Source organism: Lepidochelys kempii, chromosome 9 (assembly GCF_965140265.1).
Source record: "Lepidochelys kempii isolate rLepKem1 chromosome 9, rLepKem1.hap2, whole genome shotgun sequence".
In the NCBI taxonomy this organism is placed as follows: domain Eukaryota; kingdom Metazoa; phylum Chordata; order Testudines; family Cheloniidae; genus Lepidochelys; species Lepidochelys kempii.
Genome location: NC_133264.1, coordinates 56,036,852 through 56,046,620, shown reverse-complemented (window position 1 = coordinate 56,046,620; position 9,769 = coordinate 56,036,852).

Genomic DNA, 9,769 nt, shown 5'->3' with positions numbered 1-9,769 from the left:
GCACATAGCTATCCTACTCGGCAAATAGGAAATGGTCAGGCCTGATCCTCAGCTAGTGTAAAGAGACATCACTCCATTGATTTCAGTGGAAAGATACTGATTTATGCCTGCTGGGGATCTGGCTTCAATGGAGAGATGCTGATTTACATCAGGTGAGGAGCTGACTCAGTGTCCATAGCAATGAGTCGTTAGCAGCATTTATATGAAACACAAAGAGGCAGTAAAGGATTTCCCTGTGAGCTGAGTCACAGAGCAGCCCTCTGTAGCTGTGGAGAAGGAGCAGAGGTACAGTACACAACACAGAGGTTTGCTTGAGATGCTTTCTGTCCATTTGACTAAGTCACATGTCTCCTCATGGCCCACAGGTGGCCAGTCCACTGATCACTTGGACTCTGTGCCCATCCATTTCCTCATGCACCACTTAGAAAGCCTTGGTGTCAGATGATGGCAATCTGAGGTCCTACCCACAATCCATGTGAGGCCCCCACACTGCCTCCCCCCTTGTTATGGCTCTGCCCCTCCCTAGGATGGCAGCAGGTGTCCGAGTTAAGATGAATGGGCCAGTTCACACCTCTGGGACCTCTTGTTCCAGGCTGTCTGCAGACATCAGTTATGCTCAGAACATATTTTCAAGTATTCTTTGCATCCACAAGGGCTCGAAGTATAGTTGATTTTTAATGCAAGCAGAATTCCGATCTCATCCTGTAATGACAGGAGCTGGGGCCCCAGGCATGGACCTACCGGGCCTATGCCTTAATCCAGACTGAAAAGCCTGCAGATAGATCCCTATTATTTAGGGAGTATAACAGGGTCAGCTACCTCCTGAATGCCCCTTGTGACCTGGCGTGGAACTGTCTCAGTTTCCCCTCTTCAGGCTCCTCAATAAACTCTAGAATCATAGAATATCAGGGTTGGAAGGGACCCCTGAAGGTCATGTAGTCCAACCCCCTGCTCGAAGCAGGACCAATTCCCAGTTAAATCATCCCAGCCAGGGCTTTGTCAAGCCTGACCTTAAAAACCTCTAAGGAAGGAGATTCTACCACCTCCCTAGGTAACGCATTCCAGTGTTTCACCACCCTCTTAGTGAAAAAGTTTTTCCTAATATCCAATCTAAACCTCCCCCACTGCAACTTGAGACCATTACTCCTCGTTCTGTCATCTGCTACCATTGAGAACAGTCTAGAGCCATCCTCTTTGGAACCCCCTTTCAGGTAGTTGAAAGCAGCTATCAAATCCCCCCTCATTCTTCTCTTCTGCAGGCTAAACAATCCCAGCTCCCTCAGCCTCTCCTCATAAGTCATGTGTTCTAGACCCCTAATCATTTTTGTTGCCCTTCGCTGGACTCTCTCCAATTTATCCACATCCTTCTTGTAGTGTGGGGCCCAAAACTGGACACAGTACTCCAGATGAGGCCTCACCAATATCGAATAGAGGGGAACGATCACGTCCCTCGATCTGCTCGCTATGCCCCTACTTATACATCCCAAAATGCCATTGGCCTTCTTGGCAACAAGGGCACACTACTGACTCATATCCAGCTTCTCGTCCACTGTCACCCCTAGGTCCTTTTCCGCAGAACTGCTGCCTAGCCATTCGGCCCCTAGTCTGTAGCAGTGCATTGGATTCTTCCATCCTAAGTGCAGGACCCTGCACTTATCCTTATTGAACCTCATCAGATTTCTTTTGGCCCAATCCTCCAATTTGTCTAGGTCCCTCTGTATCCTATCCCTGCCCTCCAGCGTATCTACCACTCCTCCCAGTTTAGTATCATCTGCAAATTTGCTGAGAGTGCAATCCACACCATCCTCCAGATCATTTATGAAGATATTGAACAAAACCGGCCCCAGGACCGACCCTTGGGTCACTCCACTTGATACCGGCTGCCAACTAGACATGGAGCCATTGATCACTACCCGTTGAGCCCGACAATCTAGCCAGCTTTCTACCCACCTTATAGTGCATTCATCCAGCCCATACTTCCTTAACTTGCTGACAAGAATACTATGGGAGACCGTGTCAAAAGCTTTGCTAAAGTCAAGAAACAATACATCCACTGCTTTCCCTTCATCCACAGAACCAGTAATCTCATCATAAAAGGCGATTAGATTAGTGAGGCATGACCTTCCCTTGGTGAATCCATGCTGGCTGTTCCTGATCACTTTCCTCTCATGCAAGTGCTTCAGGATTGATTCTTTGAGGACCTGCTCCATGATTTTTCCAGGGACTGAGGTGAGGCTGACTGGCCTGTAGTTCCCAGGATCCTCCTTCTTCCCTTTTTTAAAGATTGGCACTACATTAGCCTTTTTCCAGTCATCCGGGACTTCCCCAGTTCGCCACGAGTTTTCAAAGATAATGGCCAATGGCTCTGCAATCACAGCTGCCAATTCCTTCAGCACTCTCGGATGCAACTCGTCCGGCCCCATGGACTTGTGCACATCCAGCTTTTCTAAATAGTCCCTAACCACCTCTATCTCCACAGAGGGCTGGCCATCTCTTCCCCATTTTGTGATGCCCAGCGCAGCAGTCTGGGAGCTGACCTTGTTAGTGAAGACAGAGGCAAAAAAAGCATTGAGTACATTAGCTTTTTCCACATCCTCTGTCACTAGGTTGCCTCCCTCATTCAGTAAGGGGCCCACACTTTCCTTGGCTTTCTTCTTGTTGCCAACATACCTGAAGAAACCCTTCTTGTTACTCTTAACATCTCTCGCTAGCTGCAGCTCCAGGTGCGATTTGGCCCTCCTGATATCATTCCTACATGCCCGAGCAATATTTTTATACTCTTCCCTGGTCATATGCCCAACCTTCCACTTCTTGTAAGCTTCTTTTTTATGTTTAAGATCCGCTAGGATTTCACCATTAAGCCAAGCTGGTCGCCTGCCATATTTACCATTCTTTCGACTCATTGGGATGGTTTGTCCCTGTAACCTCAACAGGGATTCCTTGAAATACAGCCAGCTCTCCTGGACTCCTTTCCCCTTCAAGTTAGTCCCCCAGGGGATCCTGGCCATCCGTTCCCTGAGGGAGTCAAAGTCTGCTTTCCTGAAGTCCAGGGTCCGTATCCTGCTGCTTACCTTTCTTCCCTGTGTCAGGATCCTGAACTCAACCAACTCATGGTCACTGCCTCCCAGATTCCCATCCACTTTTGCTTCTCCCACTAATTCTACCCGGTTTGTGAGCAGCAGGTCAAGAAAAGCGCCCCCCCTAGTTGGCTCCTCTAGCACTTGCGCCAGGAAATTGTCCCCTACACTTTCCAAAAACTTCCTGGATTGTCTATGCACCGCTGTATTGCTCTCCCAGCAGATATCAGGAAAATTAAAGTCACCCATGAGAATCAGGGCATGCGATCTAGTAGCTTCCATGAGCTGCTGGAAGAAAGCCTCATCTACCTCATCCCCCTGGTCCGGTGGTCTATAGCAGACTCCCACCACTACATCACTCTTGTTGCACACACTTCTAAACTTAATCCAGAGACACTCAGGTTTCTCTACAGTTTCGTACCGGAGCTCTGAGCAGTCATACTGCTCCCTTACATACAGTGCTACTCCCCCACCTTTTCTGCCCTGCCTGTCCTTCCTGAACAGTTTATAACCATCCATGACAGTACTCCAGTCATGTGAGTTATCCCACCAAGTCTCTGTTATTCCAATCACGTCATAGTTCCTTGACATCACCAGGACCTCCAGTTCTCCCTGCTTGTTTCCAAGGCTTTGTGCATTTGTATATAAGCAGTTGAGATAACCTGTTGATCGCCCCTCATTCCCAGTATGAGGCAGGAGCCCTCCCCTCACAGACATTCCTGCCTGTGCTTCCTCCCGGTATCCCGCTTTCCCACTTACCTCAGGGCTTTGGTCTCCTTCCCCCGGTGAACCTAGTTTAAAGCCCTCCTCACTAGGTTAGCCAGCAAAGATGCTCTTCCCTCTCTTCGTAAGATGGAGCCCGTCTCTGCCCAGCACTCCTCCTTCATGGAACACCATCCCATGGTCAAAGAATCCAAAGCCTTCTCTCCGACACCACCTGCATAGCCATTCGTTGACTTCCACGATTCGACGGTCCCTACCCAGGCCTTTTCCTTCCACTGGGAGGATGGATGAGAACACCACTTGCGCCTCCAACTCCTTTATCCTTCTTCCCAGAGCCACGTAGTCCGCAGTGATCCGCTCAAGGTCATTCTTGGCAGTATCATTGGTGCCCACGTGGAGAAGCAGGAAGGGGTAGCGATCCGAGGGCTTGATGAGTCTCGGCAGTCTCTCTGTCACATCACGAATCTTAGCCCCTGGCAAGCAGCAGACTTCTCGGTTTTCCCGGTCAGGGCGGCAGATAGATGACTCAGTCCCCCAGAGGAGAGAGTCCCCGACCACCACCACCCGCCTTCTCCTCTTGGGAGTGGTGGTCGTGGAACCCCCAACCTCAGGACATCGCATCTCATGCCTTCCAACCAGCGGAGTCTCCTTCTGCTTTCTCGCCCCAGACATATCATCTGGTCCACTCTCCTCAACGGTACCTGTGGAGAGAACACACAAAAGACTACACACAAAAGACTTTTGTGAGTGCAATTGCAACAACCCTTCTTGGGGTCTGGCTGTTTAACATAAAGGTCAAAAATAAATACAAAAAGGTCTTTCACCGCAGGCCCTGTTCCCTAAGGGCTGTCTCTTTCTGCTCTTCAGCAGCTGAAGAAGATGCAAGGCCTGGCCTGTCTTCTTTGCCTTCTCCCCAAAAGGAAAACTAAACTTCCAGCCAGGGGTTTCTTTCTACCCAGCTATGACTCCCTTCCTCAGGGACCACAGCAGGAGATTCATTCTTCCGGCAGCTTCACTCTGCTGTTCTCCCTGCCCCAGCTGTCATGAGAAGCTGATGGGCTGGACCAATTCCCTCATAAAGGGCCCAGTCCAGCCCCTGACAGGGGTTTGGATGCTGTGCTATCACTCCACTGTGTGAACCTGTACTTTTCACTCTGGCAAATGTCCATGCTCTGTTTCCTTCTGCTATGGCAGGGGGTACGATCTGCCCTGCAGTTATCCACACTGCCCACTAGTACTGTCAGCATTATTTTCTATTTGCTAGTCTAAATCTGTGAGCAAATGGAAAAGAAAAGCTTTTGCTCCTGCCCAGAGCTGCACTGGGCCCAGAGTAAAGTTCAGAGTTTGATCCAATGCCCATTGAAAACAATGGAGAGAGTTCTGTTGACTTTAGTGAATGCTGGGTCAAGTCTCTGGTGAGCACTGTGCTGGGGTCTGCTCTCTTGGAGTGCTCTGTGCTTGGCGTTATCAAGGGAGGAGGAAATACAGTTAGAATCCAAGACTTTGGGCCTGTATTAGTGAACAGCCTTGAAACAGACGCCCCCCAATGTGACATGCCAGCCTACATTGTTCCATTTGCCACTCGCAAGTTGCTATTGATGCTTGCTGCTTTAAAACCACTTCAGGCTGGCTCTCTGCCAACCAACCCCACAGCTGGTATCCCAACAAGGCAAGAAATGCCTTTGAGGTGAATGTTCATTGAGGACTTTGGCCAATCCATTGTGTAACAATAAGATGATTAAAACACCAAGTATGTCAGAAATTAGCACTGGATGCCATTTGAAATCCTCAAAATTGAAAAAAGTCAAGTGGTCCCTTCAGAACAGGGAGAGTTTCTTCTCTTCATGTCATCTGTCAGCTCACTCTGATACATTCTTTCAGTGTAATTAATCTCTGTTGCACAGATCATCCATGTTGCATATGCCAGACTAAAAATGCACTGAACTATCGCCTGAGTACAATTCCTTTTGAGACTGGGCCTTGTACTGACAAGTAAATATAAAGTACTTTGAGATCCACTGATGAAAAGCACTGTGCCAGAGCTAAGGATTGTTCCTATCATACTGTATCTGCCTCTCTCTCTGCCAATTTCTGGCTCTTGCATCTTGGTCAACACAGAGGCAGAGCCTGGAAGCAAGGCAGTGATTAACCCACTAGCACTACATCTAGAAAAATGATGTGCAGTGTTTTCCAATATGTTCTATGTATCCTAAAAAGGTACCAATCATATAAGAAGAGGCAATGCAAATTGAAGGGCTTGGTTCTTGTTGCCAAGAAGGCCAAAGGGGGTTGGACTAGATGACCTCCTGAGGTCCCTTCCAACCCTGATATTCTATGATTCTATGATTCTCATTTACACTCAGGGCCCTTTCTGTTCACCTCTCCGGTAGTGAAAAGATGGTGAAAATTACAAGAAAAAGGAAAGACGGGGGAGCGGGAGGGAGAAAATGCATATTAGCAGGGTGTGATGCTGCACGCATTCTAAGTTTCCAGTTCACTGCCAGAGAGAGGCCTTACTGTAAATGAGAACCAGGCTGTAAAAAATGTAAGCCAACTTTCATATGAAAACAAAATGACCTAATACAGTCAGCACAGAAGTATGTATTATTATTACTCCAGCAGTGCCTGGGAGCCCCAGTCATGCCCAGGAGCACATTGCATTAGGTGCTGCACAAACAGAACAAACAGCTGCTCCCTGCCCCAAACAACTTGCAGTCTTTCCAAAGGACCCTGGAGGAGTTAGGCACCCACATCCACTGAAAGGTTCAATTGGGTCTGGGTGCCTAAATCCCACTGGCACCTTTGAAAGTACCAGCCTTATGTTCTAATTATCATGAATAAACTGACCCATGACAGAAAATGTCTTTAGATACCAGCACATACTTTTAAAGCCAGATTTTCAAAAGAACTCTGCTCCCCTTTAGCTACTTAATGTAGTACTGTAGTTCTCAGTGCCCCATTGTTCTCTTTATTCTCTCCTGTTGATCACTGTATTTAGGTGATGAGCTCTTTTGAAAATCTTATCACTGATTTAGGAGTCTAAATGGGAACTCTTGGGTCTCTTCTGCAAATCAATTTCTTTAAGTATATTTCCAGATGAAAATCTATGTTCCTGCTAAAAGCTATGGGCCCAAATCATGCCTCTCTCTCATGGGAAAAGAACCATGGGATTGGGCTAGAAAGGAAGGAATACTAGCCACTTTGCAGTTCTTTACAAAGTATCCCTCCTGTTATAAACATACAGCTAAGGATAGCATAAAATCTCTCCTTTTCCTGTAAGGGGTTAAGAAGCTCAAATAACTTGGTTGGCACCTGACCAAAAGGACCAATAAGGGAAGAAAATCCTTTTAAATCTGTGGGGGAGCAGGAGGTTTTGATTGTGTGCTCTTTTTGTTGTTGTTTTTTTGGACAGAGAGGGACCAGGGTAGGAAAAATCATTTTTTAAAATCCTACCAGAAATAAGCATCTAGATTACAAAAATTTTAAGTAAAGCAAGGAAATGCGTTAGATTATTTTTTGTTTTAGCTTGTAAATTTTCCCTATGATAAGAGGGAGGTTTATTCCTGTTTTTGTAACTTTAAAGTTTTGCCTAGAGGGGAATCCTCAGTGTTTTTAAATCTTATTATCCTGTAAAATTACCTTCCATCCTGATTTTACAGAGGTGCTTCTTTTATTTTTTCTTTATAATAAAGTTCTGTTTTTAAAAATCGGATTGGTTTTTAGTGTCCTAAAAACCCAAGGGTCTGGTCTGTGCTCACCTTGTTTACCTATTTGGTTGGTATATTATTCTCAAGCCTCTCCAAAAAAGGGGGTGAAGAGGCTTGGGGGAATATTTTGGGGAAACAGGAACTCCAAGTGGTCCTTTCCCTAAATCTTTGTCTAACTCACTTGGTGGTGGCAGCGATACTGTACAAGGACAAGAAAAAAATTTGTACCTTGGGGAAGTTTTTGACCTAAGTTGGTAAAAATAAGCTTAGGGGGTCTTTCATGCAGGTCCCCACATCTGTACCCTAAAGTTCAGAGTAGGGAGGGAACCCTAACACTCCCTCTATTGTGTAATATAAAAATGGCAGTGGAGTGAACTCGCTCTTTCCAAAACATTGGCCTTTGGGAGCAAATCAATTACGGAAGGTTTCCTTGCAAAGGGCAAACTTTGCAGAAGTTGGACCAAGTGCAGATAAGGGGTTAGAGTGCAAGCAGATTTGCAACCTTTCATCATCCCAGCCAGCACAATGAGCAACATAATGGTACTGCAAGTGCAACGCTGACAGACCCCAGCAGGATTGAACCTGGGATCTCTGGAGCTTAGTGCATGAGCCAAAAGCCCACTGGCTGTTACCTAAGGCTGTAGAGCAGATTCGTTTTCTCTCTCTCTCTCTTTCTAAGTGGTCTCGGTGCCACTAGATGGGACAGAACACCACACTCAGGAGGTCTATGGGTTACACAAGCCATGTCTATTATTACTCCACACTGCTCTTTGCAGTCACACAAGTTGATGAGAGGAAGATTTAGGCCTCGTCTACACAAACTTCTACTGGTTTTGATGCAAACCCCTATGTGAACACTTCTCATTTCAGTTTAAGAGAAACGTTTTTCAATTTAGCTTCAACTTGCTCTATATCAACATCAGCTAAACTGAAATAAGCCTAGTTTAAAACCAAAAAGAGCATCCACCCAGCCTTTGCACCCATTCAAAGATGTAAAGCCACACCTTTAGTTAAACAGGTGTAACTCTGTGTATGGACAAGCCCTGGAAGAGACTTCATAGAATCATAGAATATCAGGGTTGGAAGGGACCTCAGGAGGTCATCTAGTTCAACCCCGTGCTCAAAGCAGGACCAATCCCCAAGTAAATCATCCCAGCCAGGGCTTTGTCATACCTGACCTTAAAAACTTCTAAGGAAGGAGATTCCACCACCTCCCTAGGTAATGCATCCCAGTATTTTACCACCCTCCTAGTGAAAAAGATTTTCCTAATATCCAACCTAAACCTCCCCCACTGCAACTTGAGACCATTACTCCTTGTTCTGTCACCAGCTACCAATGAGAACAGTCTAGCTCTATCCTCTTTGGAACCCCCTTTCAGGTAGTTGAAAGCAGCTATCAAATCCCCCCTCATTCTTCTCTTCTGCAGACTAAATAATCCCAGTTCCCTCAGTCTCTTCTCATAACTCATGTGTTCTAGACCCCTAATCATTTTTGTTGCCCTCCACTGGACTCTCTCCAATTTTTCCACATCCTCCTTGTAGTGTGGGGCGCAAAACTGGACACAGTACTCCAGATGAAGCCTCACCAATGTTGAATAGAGGGGAACGATCACGTCCCTCAATCTGCTGGCAATGCCCCTACTTATACATCCCAAAATGCCATTGGCCTTCTTGGAAACAAGGGCACACTCTTGACTCATATCCAATTTCTCGTCCACTGTAACCCCTAGGTCCTTTTCTGCAGAACTGCTGCCTAGCCATTCGGTCCCTAGTCTGTAGCAGTGCATGGGGTTCTTCCGTCCTAAGTGCAGGACTCTGCACTTATCTTTGTTGAACCTCATCAGATTTCTTTTGGCCCAATCCTCCAATTTGTCTAGGGCCCTCTGTATCCTATCCCTACCCTCCAGCGTATCTTCCTCTCCTCCCAGTTTAGTGTCATCTGCAAACTTGCTGAGGGTGCAATCCACAGCGTCCTCCAGATCATTGATGAAGTTATTGAACAAAACCGGCCCGAGGACCGACCCTTGGGGCACTCTCCTGGATACCGGCTGCCAACTAGACATGGAGCCATTGATCACTACCCGTTGAGCCCGACAATCTAGCCAACTTTCTATCCACCTTATAGTCCATTCATCCAGCCCATACTTCTTTAACTTGCTGGCAAGAATACTGTGGGAGACCGTGTCAAAAGCTTTGCTAAAGTCAAGGAACAACACGTCTACCACTTTCCCCTCATCCACAGAACCAGTTATCTCATCATAG